This window comes from Pleurodeles waltl, unplaced genomic scaffold (genome assembly GCF_031143425.1).
Source record: "Pleurodeles waltl isolate 20211129_DDA unplaced genomic scaffold, aPleWal1.hap1.20221129 scaffold_39, whole genome shotgun sequence".
NCBI lineage: Eukaryota > Metazoa > Chordata > Amphibia > Caudata > Salamandridae > Pleurodeles > Pleurodeles waltl.
Genome location: NW_027150097.1, coordinates 2,464,993 through 2,477,500, shown reverse-complemented (window position 1 = coordinate 2,477,500; position 12,508 = coordinate 2,464,993). Strand labels below are relative to the sequence as shown.

The following is a 12,508-nucleotide window of genomic DNA, read 5'->3' as shown; positions in this document are numbered from 1 at the left end:
TTTCGTTAGTGGAAGGCATGCATACGTCATGCCTTTTCCGGTGGCTAGCCCTCCTTGAGCGCAGCGACCAAGTACTGAAAACATAGGAGGCTCGCTGTTTTCCATCTGGTTTGTGGACTACTTTTTCTCTTTTTTTCACAGCACGATCTCGTTTGACAGAAGTCGAGCTCATTGCATGACATCGACCCTGTTACATAATTAATTGAACTTTTGCCGGTTACATAGATAATTGCACTTTTGCCGATAGGTTTCAATATGAGTGAACTGTAGCAGCGCGATTGCGCTCATTATTTACATTTAATGAGTCAAGAAAAGTCTGGTTGGGAGTTTACAACTGCTAATAGCTGTATCTCGGAGAAATGCCAGACCAGTTGTATTGCAAGTGCTTGTTTACTCTTTGTATCTGTGCTGCAAATTGCAGCACACCACATGCAAAGAGGCAGTGACATGGAGAAATAAAGACATCTGTTCGCCTTACACCAGCCTCGGGTAGGCGCAACATTGTGGCACAAAACCATGACTGTATGTTTTTGTAAATATGGGTTTACATCAAAATCCATGTGTGGATGTATGAGAAAAACATGTACCACCCGTGGAACACCTACCTGACGCAAAGTAAAGCATGGCAGAGCAAGGTGCTGTGTGCTGTTACCTTTTCTTAAAATGTGCATGGCTTTGTAAATACCAAAAAACAAATTGTGTTAATGCTACATTGAAAAAGTGATGCAACCCAATGCAAAATCGGTTTAAACATGGGCCTAAATATACACTTACATTCCGGACCCGAAAAAAAGAACAAGGTAAAATCTCACAGTGAAATCAGGATGATATTAAAAAAATGACATGTGCATTGGAAAGGATGTGGCTGAAGGGGCACCAAAGCCAACGACCAAGTCAAGAATGATATTTTGGGATGTCACACTCTAAACATCCCCATACTCACACAAGTCAATTGTATGACCCTGTAGGAGTCTTGTGTTTGTCATTCCACTGACACTGTGTGTAATGCCCCCTTTTCTTGCGTGCTTTGCCCTGTGTCGCCTTTGTTTTTCTATCTTGAAAAGAATATTTGTAGTGAGGCTCCCCAATGAACTAAAAAGTGTTGTTAAATCCAAAATGTTTGTGAGGCCCCAGTGAGATTTGAACTCACGACCCCTGGTTTACAAGACCAGTGCTCTAACCCCTGAGCTATGGAGCCAGGAGTCTTGTCAGGATGCCGTGCTGGGGACTATATGAAGGAGCAGAGCATACCTGAGTTACAATGGAATCAGCAGGAGAGAGGATTGTGTGAGTCTGAGAAAGAAAAGGGGCATAGCTTCAAACCTGAATCTGGCATAGCTTTCCAAGGCTACTATTGCCAGTGATTGTGTATTTTAAAAAGGTAGTAAATTTGTATCCTTTCAAGGAGTACATCTATGGGTGCAGATTTGCTACTTTTTTGGTAAACTGATAACTAATTGGAATATTTAGAAAGAAGGGACGCAGTGCAGCACAGCCAGCAAAGTTCCTTTGTGCGTCACTCGAAGAGAGCAGAACTGAGACATATCTTCACAGAAATGGTGCAGTTCTGCTCTTTGTCTATGCAAAGGTGCACTTCGGGCTGCCTTGAGTGCAAGGGTATCTGCCTTATGTTCAGGAGAGCTGATGTGCATAAAGGGATATCTTCCTCCAACTATTCTAGGAGATTTTTTAGAGTCAAGCCTGCGCTAGAATGCGCTTGCGCATGCGTATTGCTTGCTAGACGCTGTAGTAGTTAGAAAAGGGCTAGGAGCCCCGTCCATTTCACGTTGGTGTCTTTCATTGGTTCGTGGGCTTCCCTGTTAAAATCTGCTTGCTTTCGTTAGTGGAAGGCATGCATACGTCATGCCTTTTCCGGTGGCTAGCCCTCCTTGAGCGCAGCGACCAAGTACTGAAAACATAGGAGGCTCGCTGTTTTCCATCTGGTTTGTGGACTACTTTTTCTCTTTTTTTCACAGCACGATCTCGTTTGACAGAAGTCGAGCTCATTGCATGACATCGACCCTGTTACATAATTAATTGAACTTTTGCCGGTTACATAGATAATTGCACTTTTGCCGATAGGTTTCAATATGAGTGAACTGTAGCAGCGCGATTGCGCTCATTATTTACATTTAATGAGTCAAAAAAAGTCTGGTTGGGATTTTACAAGTGCTAATAGCTCTATCTCGGAGAAATGCCAGACCAGTTGTATTGCAAGTGCTTGTTTACTCTTTGTATCTGTGCTGCAAATTGCAGCACACCACATGCAAAGAGGCAGTGACATGGAGAAATAAAGACATCTGTTCGCCTTACACCAGCCTCGGGTAGGCGCAACATTGTGGCACAAAACCATGACTGTATGTTTTTGTAAATATGGGTTTACATCAAAATCCATGTGTGGATGTATGAGAAAAACATGTACCACCCGTGGAACACCTACCTGACGCAAAGTAAAGCATGGCAGAGCAAGGTGCTGTGTGCTGTTACCTTTTCTTAAAATGTGCATGGCTTTGTAAATACCATAAAACGAATTGTGTTAATGCTACATTGAAAAAGTGATGCAACCCAATGCAAAATCGGTTTAAACATGGGCCTAAATATACACTTACATTCCGGACCCGAAAAAAAGAACAAGTTAAAATCTCACAGTGAAATCAGGATGATATTAAAAAAATGACATGTGCATTGGAAAGGACGTGGCTGAAAGGGCACCAAAGCCAACGACCAAGTCAAGAATGATATTTTGGGATGTCACACTCTAAACATCCCCATACTCACACAAGTCAATTGTATGACCCTGTAGGAGTCTTGTGTTTGTCATTCCACTGACACTGTGTGTAATGCCCCCTTTTCTTGCGTGCTTTGCCCTGTGTCGCCTTTGTTTTTCTATCTTGAAAAGAATATTTGTAGTGAGGCTCCCCAATGAACTAAAAAGTGTTGTTAAATCCAAAATGTTTGTGAGGCCGCAGTGAGATTTGAACTCACGACCCCTGGTTTACAAGACCAGTGCTCTAACCCCTGAGCTATGGAGCCAGGAGCTTGTCAGTACGCCGTGCTGGGGACTATATGAAGGAGCAGAGCATACCTGAGTTACAATGGAATCAGCAGGAGAGAGGATTGTGTGAGTCTGAGAAAGAAAAGGGGCATAGCTTCAAACCTGAATCTGGCATAGCTTTCCAAGGCTACTATTGCCAGTGATTGTGTATTTTAAAAAGGTAGTAAATTTGTATCCTTTCAAGGAGTACATCTATGGGTGCAGATTTGCTACTTTTTTGGTAAACTGATCACTAATTGGAATATTTAGAAAGAAGGGACGCAGTGCAGCACAGCGAGCAAAGTTCCTTTGTGCGTCACTCGAAGAGAGCAGAACTGAGACATATCTTCACAGAAATGGTGCAGTTCTGCTCTTTGTCTATGCAAAGGTGCACTTCGGGCTGCCTTGAGTGCAAGGGTATCTGCCTTATGTTCAGGAGAGCTGATGTGCATAAAGGGATATCTTCCTCCAACTATCCTAGGAGATTTTTTAGAGTCAAGCCTGCGCTAGAATGCGCTTGCGCATGCGTATTGCTTGCGAGACGCTGTAGTAGTTAGAAAAGGGCTAGGAGCCCCGTCCATTTCACGTTGGTGTCTTTCATTGGTTCGTGGGCTTCTGCTAGCTTTCGTTAGTGGAAAGCATGCATATGTCATGCCTTTTCTGGTGGTTAGCCCTCCTTGAGGGCAGCGACCAAGTACTGAAAACATAGGAGGCTCGCTGTTTTCCATCTGGTTTGTGGACTACTTGTTCTCTTTTTTCACAGCACGATCTCGTTTGACAGAAGTCGACCTCATTGCATGACATCGACCCTGTTACATAATTAATTGAACTTTTGCCGGTTACATAGATAATTTCACTTTTGCCGATAGGTTTCAAAATGAGTGAACTGTAGCAGCACGATCGCTCTCATTATTTACATTTAATGAGTCAAGAAAAGTCTGGTTGGGAGTTTACAACTGCTAATAGCTCTATCTCGGAGAAATGCCAGACATGTTGTATTGCAAGTGCTTGTTTACTCTTTGTATCTGTGCTGCAAATTGTAGCACACCACATGCAAAGAGGCAGTGACATGGAGAAATAAAGACATCTGTTCGCCTTACACCAGCCTCGGGTAGGCGCAACATTGTGGCACAAAACCATGACTGTATGTTTTTGTAAATATGGGTTTACATCAAAATCCATGTGTGGATGTACAAGAAAACCATGTACCACCTGTGGAACACCTACCTGACGCAAAGTAAAGCATGGCAGAGCAAGGTGCTGTGTGCTGTTACTTTTTCTTAACATGTGCATGGCTTTGTAAATACCAAAAAACAAATTGTGTTAATGCTGCATCGAAAAAGTGATGCAACCCGATGAAAAATCCGTTTAAACATGGGCCTAAATGTACACTTAAATTCCGGACCCGAAAAAAAGAACAAGTTAAAATCTCACAGTGAAATCAGTATGATATTAAAAAATGACATGTGCATTGTGTTGGAAAATGGGTTATTGGTAGGGCAGGTAGGTACCTACACCTAGCAACAAGCCACTAACCTCCACATAGGTACAGTTAGGTCTCAGTAAATTAATCCCAGCTCAACCCTTGGTAGCTTGGCAACGAGCGTCAAGGCTTAACTTAGGAGACAAAGTGTAAAGCATTCAAATTTCACAAAACAGTAATTAAATAAAACACAGGAAACAGTTTAAAAATCCAAAACCAATTTATAAAAATTGTTTATATTTTTATCTTTAAAATGACACAAAAACGATTAAAATCGGTTCAGGGGAACCAGAGATATGAATTTTTAAAGAATTATTACTTTTCTAGCGCTTAGAAACAAAAAGCGCCAATCGGGTCATCTGGTTGCACCTCGACCGGGGCAAAGTCAAACTTTCAGGCCGACCGCGATGGAGACCTACAGGTCGCGGGAGGCCTCGGTTAAAAAGTTACCTTCTGACTTAGTCTTTATTTTGAAGTTTTTCTTCACCAGTACGAACCTGCCAGTTGAATCCGACCTCCTGGAGCCCTTGTCCGGATACGCGATGTGGGTTTCCTCGTGGAGACTTTTACCTTCGGACTTAGTCGTTTTTTCGAGATGAAAATCCTTCGACCGGGGTAAACCTGGATCTTGATCCGACGTCCATGGAGCCCTTCTCGGATACGATGGCTGGGAGGTCCCGGTCAACTTTTTACGTTCGGACTTAGTCTCTTTTTTGGATGTTTTTCTTTACCGGGACGAACCACGAAGTCAGGCCGGGTCGCGGTTGAGGCAAGCCGGCTAGAATTTCTGTGGCAGGTCGGTCCCTCTCTGGAGCTTTTTTCCAAAAATTCTCAAATCTTTTCCAAACTTCTGGGGCTTCACCCAGATGTTCTTTTAAGGTTCTTTTGGGGTCCACAGCTCACCCCAAGGGTCCAGAAGTTCTGTGATGGTCCTTGGGGGGTACGGACTTCAACTCCCAGAATGCACCTGGCGCAAACTCCTTTTTGACCACTGGACAGTGGTCAGCTGGTCGCTTTCTTCAGGAGTTGGTGCAGGGGACTCTGGTTAGCAATTTTTCACCTGTAGCAAACAGGGAGTCCCTCCTTGAACCAGTTGAAGCCAGGCAAAGTCCTTCTTGTGGTGAAGCCCAAGTGTGCAGCTGATGCAGTCCTTCTGAGTGCAGGTTCCAGGTGCAGGCCAGGGGTTCAGCAGGGCAGTCCTTCTTCTCCTTAAGTTCTTTCTTCTTGAAATTTGGTGGGGATCTGAGGCGTGGGTGCAGGTCTGCCAGTTTTATCCTTGCTCCTGGGTGAAAAGCAGGGGGGCCCTGGTTCTCCAATCAGGGACAGGGTCGTCCCCCTGTGATGACCACTTCCTGGGAAGTGTGGCAAAAATCCATCCCAGAAGGCAACAGTCTCTAAAAATCCAACATGGATGAATCTGATTTTTGGAGGTTACATCTGGCTGAGCCCACCCACTGGTGTGGCTAAAAATCATAAACACACCCCTCTCCTGCCCTCTCCTAATCTAATCAAGGGGGCACCTAATTGTCTGGGGTTGCAGGATGTGGGGGTGTTGCTGGGTGCTCCAAATGTCCTTCTCTGCCTTTGAAGACCAGTTTGGCAGCCCTCCCCCTTCCTGCCTCACCATCTGCTGAGGGGAGATTCTCTCCCCCAAGCACATTCCTTTGTGTGAAGTCAGGCCACTTCACACCTCATCAAGGTAGCCTGGCAGAAGCTGCTGCAGGCTGGCCAATCAGAGCACAGCAGCAAAAACAATGCAGAGCTGAAATTGGCAACTTTTTAGGTAAAGTCTAAACTTTTTACCTGAACAAGTTATATTAAATCCAACAACTGGAAGTTGTGGGATTTATTACAACAATTAATTTGATACCAAATTCTTGGTATGGAACATTTAAGGAGACTTTAAAATTTAAAATAAAGTCTGCCCATTCTAGCCTATGAAGGCCATTTACTTCAATGAGGGAAAAACAAATTTGGCTGTTTTTACCTCACCAGGGCTTATAAATCTATTTTTATAAAGTCCCTGCTTATAGTTACATGGCACCCAGCCCTAGGGGCATATAGGGCACACCTTAGGGGTGACTTATATGTAAAAATAAGGTAGTTTAAGACTTTGGAAGTACCTTTAATTCCAAAGTCGAATTTGCATATAACTTTAATTTAAAAGCAGCCAGCAAGGCAGGCTTGCTTTTAAAATGACACTGGGCACCTCAGCAGTGCACCTAGGTGTGCACCACCTATGCTGTGGTCCCATAACCTACATGCCCTACCATATACTAGGGACTTATAGGTAGGTTAACTTAGCCAATTATAATTAGCCTAATTTGCATATCCATTTTACACAGAGCACAGGCCCTGGGACTGGTTAGCAGTACCCAGGGCACCATCAAAGTCAGGAAAACACCAGCAAAAAGAGGAAAATGGGGGCAAAAAGTTATGGGGCCTCTGCAATCAGCCCTGTTTTCTCACACAACCCCCCCCCAGCCCACACGCCCAGGAGACTCAGCCCAACCCTGGGAGAGTCTTCCTGGCTTGTTAGGCGAGGAAGACAGTGAAGAAAACTGGCTGTCCCTTTGCAGGGCCTACTCTGCCTTATATCCTCCTGTCAGGGTCACTCCCTATGGGTAGTGAAGCCATCCCAACAGTAAAAGGACCCAACTCAAACTGAAACTTCCTACTCCAAACTTTGCTAGGGCAACACCTAGCTTACCCAAAGAGGTCACCCAACACTTGAGCAACCCCACCATGACCAATAGGGTCAGGGGGCCTACTTTGCTATTGGCTTTGGGGTCTGCCTCCCAGGCCAAGTACAGTGCTGCCAGGAAGGCTAGCACCCAGCAGAGGCTACTGACAGCTGTCAGTACCCAGAACCACACCCTAAGCTCTCCACTGACAGGTGGCTGAGCTGCTTTAGGGGAAACTTTGGGGTCCTGGCACCCCTCTTGCTGTCTAGAGTTGGGGGCTACCACCTCCTGTGGCAGACACCCTCCTTCCACTCTCCTTTTTTGTCAGTGCAGGGGCAACACCTTGCATCTGGACAGCTGCCTGACTACTCAGGACTTCCTTGGGGTCAGGTGAGGCCTCACCAGTGCCAACTCTGGGCTCCCCCCCTACTGGGGCAGAAGGCCTTTGGCTCCCTGGAACTCTCTTTAAGAGTGGCCTACCCTTCCTTTTCTTCTTTCCTTTTCTTGGGGACCCCTGTCTCCTAACTGTAGGGACTGACTCCCCAGGACTTTGGGTTGGGGGGGCGCCCTGGGCGACCACCCCATCTGGGACCAGACTCACCTCTGGGAGGTCATTGCCCAGGATACAATCTAGGGGGAGGTCAGCACTGACTACCACCCTAATCCAGTCAAGGATACCCTCCCTCTCTAGGGGCACTATGGCTACAGGTTTGGAGGTGACCTCCCCTGTGGCTATCCTGACTTTCCTTGTCTTTCCTGGGACATACATGTCTGGCGTCACTAACCGGTCACTCACTATAGTGTGACTGGCACAGGTGTCCCTCAGGCCAGTGGTAGGGATCCCATTCACTTGAATGTGGTGGAAGTGCCTACTCCCACCCTCAGGGATCACCAGCTTACCATCTGGTTCTGTCTCCCAGCACAATGCTAGGAGGACTTCATCATCTGAGGAATCCTCCTCTATGGCTACACTGGACAGCCCAGTGCTAACCACCTTCCTTGGACAGGCTGCATCTCCTCTGAAGTGACCTGTCTGCTGACAGTCAAAGCAAGCCCTACTGTCCAAGAGTTTTTTTTAACCCTGGGTCTCCCTGTCTCTGCTTGTCAGAGTGGGAGTGGGATTTACTCTCCTCCTTCTTAGGGTTCTGGGGTACAGAGGGAGTCTCTGTGGTGAGCTTACCACCTCCATCCTTAGGTTTTTGGGGACCTGTCCCCCCCTTCTTGGAGTCTCCCCCCTGGGACTTGACAACCACCCTGGTTCTCAACCACTCATCAGCTGCCTCCCATAGCTCTCTAGGGTTGGTCTGCTTAGAGTCCACTAGATGCTGGCGTAACCTTTCTTGGATACAATTGGTCAAGATGTGCTCTCTCATGATCAGATTGTATAACCCCTCATAAGTATCTACTTTGTTACCAATAATCCAGCCCTCTAGTGCCTTTAGTGAAATGTCCACAAAGTCAACCCAAGACTGGGTACTGACCTTCTGGGTGTCCCTGATCTTCATTCTATATTGCTCTGGGGTCAGACCATACTTCTTGGCTAAGCACCTCTTCATACTAGGGTATGAATCTGCCTCCTCCCCCCTTAAAGTCAGAAGCCTATCCCTCCCTGAGTTGGGGACCAACTCCCACAAAAGGGAACCCCAGTATTGAGGCCTAACCCTTCTCATTTGGAGTGCCCTCTCAAAGGCCCCCAGCCACTTATCTATGTCATCCCCCTCTACATAAGCAGGAACCACCCCCTTGGGTAATCTGGGGCAAACTCCCCCACCCATGGACACCTCAGCTTCTTTATCGCTGCTTCCATCTCTTTTCTCTTTGTATGCCCACTTTTTCTTTTCTAGGGCCAGCTTCTCTGCTTCCAAAGCTATGTATGCTAGCTGGGCCTCCAGCTCTCTTTCTCTGATGGATGGGTTCTCTCCTCCTGAAAGGACCCCCTTCCCACCACTAGCTTTGGATCTGCCCCTAGTGACTGTGTCTACTGAGGACCGTTCCTCCTCTTCCTCACTTAGGCTCGGATGCCTTCCCTCCCCTGAGTGGTTAGAGTTAGCATCTTCCCCTTTTTCTTCCTCCTCTGGAGCTTCCTCTGCCTCTACCTCTTGGGCCTCAGCCCATGCTGTCAGGGATTTAATCAGGATTTGCTTCCTGAGATCAGTGGTTGCAGGCAACCCTCTCTCAATACACAACCCCCTAAGCTGAACTACTGTCAGTGTGGGTAGGCTAGCCAGATCAAGCTCCATGGTTCCCTAGTTTTGTGTCAACAAAAACTTTTTGCAAAAATTGGTAACAAGAATTTAGAAAAATTGCAAAAATTCAATAATTGAAATTAATCCAAATTAATTAAAAAAAAAAAAAATTAAAATTAAAAATTAAAAACAATTTTTGCACTAGGAAAATTTACAGGATTTTTAATTTGTTTTATCTAAAACTGTAACGTGATATTGAACACAAGTACAGGATCCCGTCGCTGCTTCCAATTATGTTGGAAAATGGGTTATTGGTAGGGCAGGTAGGTACCTACACCTAGCAACAAGCCACTAACCTCCACATAGGTACAGTTAGGTCTCAGTAAATTAATCCCAGCTCAACCCTTGGTAGCTTGGCAACGAGCGTCAAGGCTTAACTTAGGAGACAAAGGGGGTGATTCTAACCCCGGCGGGCGGCGGAGAGGCGGCGGTCGGACCGCGAACAGACCGGCGGTCCAAAAAATGGCATTCTGACCGCGGCAGTCACCGCCGCGATCGACCGCCACTTTCCCACTCCGACCGCCACGGCGGTCATGACCGACGGGCTGGAGTTTGCGCACTCCGGCCCGGCGGTCGACCCAAGACCGCCAACCGCATCATGACCCTGCTTACCGCCGCGGTTTTTGGCGGTCGGGAACCGCCATGCGAACCATGGCGGTTGGCACTATCGGGGCCAGGGAATTCCATCCCTGGCACTGATAGGGGTCTCCCCCACCCCCCACTACCCCCCACGAGTCCCCCCCCCACACCCTCCACCCCCTGCCACCCCCCAGAGATGTTACAAACCCCCTGCCCCCCCCACCCCGACATGCACATACACGCACCCCAACATGCACGCACCCCCAACATGCACATATGCACACCCCCTACACACACACATACACAACGGGGGCACATACCCGCACACATACATGCCAACATGCGCACCCGCCGAACTACACACATTGCCCATAGGCACAGCAGCACCCCCCGCCCGCATGCACGCACTCACACACCCCCTCTACACACCCCCATGCACGCACACATCACACAACACCCCCCCCATCCCCTCCCCTCACGGACGATCAACTTACCTTGCGTTGGTCCTCCGGGAGGCGACGGGAGCCATAGGGACGTGACCGCCAACAGAAGACCACCAACAGAAGACCGCCACACAGAAATGTGGGTCGTAATTCTGTGGGCGGTGTTCTGCTGGCGTGGCGGTGGAGGTTGACCAGTCTCCACTTTCCCGCCGACCGCCAGTGTGGCTGCTGGCGGTTTTCCGGCGGAACGCTCCCAGCGGTCGGAATACGCGCCGCGGCATACCGCCGCGGTCGGCGGTCTTTACCGCGGCGGTAACTCGGCGGTCTTGCGAAAAGACCGCCAAGGTCAGAATCACCCCCAAAGTGTAAAGCATTCAAATATCACAAAACAGTAATTAAATAAAACACAGGAAACAGTTTAAAAATCCAAAACCAATTTATAAAAATAGTTTATATTTTTATCTTTAAAATGACACAAAAACGATTAAAATCGGTTCAGGGGAACCAGAGATATGAATTTTTAAAGAATTATTACTTTTCTAGCGCTTAGAAACAAAAAGCGCCAATCGGGTCATCTGGTTGCACCTCGACCGGGGCAAAGTCAAACTTTCAGGCCGACCGCGATGGAGCCCTGCTCGGCTACAGGTCGCGGGAGACCTCGGTTAAAAAGTTACCTTCTGACTTAGTCTTTATTTTGAAGTTTTTCTTCACCGGGACGAACCTGCCAGTTGAATCCGACCTCCTGGAGCCCTTGTCCGGATACGCGATGTGGGTTTCCTCGGTGGAGACTTTTACCTTCGGACTTAGTCATTTTTTCGAGATGAAAATCCTTCGACCGGGGTAAACCTGGATCTTGATCCGACGTCCATGGAGCCCTTCTCGGATACGATGGCTGGGAGGTCCCGGTCAACTTTTTACGTTCGGACTTAGTCTCTTTTTTGGATGTTTTTCTTTACCGGGACGAACCACGAAGTCAGGCCGGGTCGCGGTTGAGGCAAGCCGGCTAGAATTTCTGTGGCGGGTCGGTCCCTCTCTGGAGCTTTTTTCCAAAAATTCTCAAATCTTTTCCAAACTTCTGGGGCTTCACCCAGATGTTCTTTTAAGGTTCTTTTGGGGTCCACAGCTCACCCCAAGGGTCCAGAAGTTCTGTGATGGTCCTTGGGGGGTGCGGACTTCAACTCCCAGAATGCACCTGGCGCAAACTCCTTTTTGACCACTGGACAGTGGTCAGCTGGTCGATTTCTTCAGGAGTTGGTGCAGGGGACTCTGGTTACCAATTTTTCACCTGTAGCAAACAGGGAGTCCCTCCTTGAACCAGTTGAAGCCAGGCAAAGTCCTTCTTGTGGTGAAGCCCAAGTGTTCAGCTGGTGCAGTCCTTCTGAGTGCAGGTTCCAGGTGCAGGCCAGGGGTCCAGCAGGGCAGTCCTTCTTCTCCTTAAGTTCTTTCTTCTTGAAATTTGGTGGGGATCTGAGGCGTGGGTGCAGGTCTGCCAGTTTTATCCTTGCTCCTGGGTGAAAAGCAGGGGGGTCCTGGTTCTCCAATCAGGGACAGGGTCGTCCCCCTGTGATGACCACTTCCTGGGAAGTGTGGCAAAAATCCATCCCAGAAGGCAACAGTCTCTAAAAATCCAACATGGATGAATCTGATTTTTGGAGGTTACATCTGGCTGAGCCCACCCACTGGTGTGGCTAAAAATCATAAACACACCCCTCTCCTGCCCTCTCCTAATCTAATCAAGGGGGCACCTAATTGTCTGGGGTTGCAGGATGTGGGGGTGTTGCTGGGTGCTCCAAATGTCCTTCTCTGCCTTTGAAGACCAGTTTGGCAGCCCTCCCCCTTCCTGCCTCACCATCTGCTGAGGGGAGATTCTCTCCCCCAAGCACATTCCTTTGTGTGAAGTCAGGCCACTTCACACCTCATCAAGGTAGCCTGGCAGAAGCTGCTGCAGGCTGGCCAATCAGAGCACAGCAGCAAAAACAATGCAGAGCTGAAATTGGCAACTTTTTAGGTAAAGTCTAAACTTTTTACCTGAACAAGTT

General features: G+C 47.7%; 2 non-coding genes across 2 annotated transcripts; both read right to left on the bottom strand.

Annotated features, from left to right (window-relative positions):
• Positions 1-1,125: 1,125 nt before the first annotated feature.
• On the bottom strand, positions 1,126-1,198 carry TRNAT-UGU (transfer RNA threonine (anticodon UGU)). Its single transcript has one exon. It is a non-coding gene; the product is annotated as a tRNA-Thr (tRNA).
• Positions 1,199-2,960: 1,762 nt separating this feature from the next.
• TRNAT-UGU (transfer RNA threonine (anticodon UGU)) lies at positions 2,961-3,033 on the bottom strand. The gene has a single exon. It is a non-coding gene; the product is annotated as a tRNA-Thr (tRNA).
• Between the last annotated feature and the right edge of the window lie 9,475 nt (positions 3,034-12,508).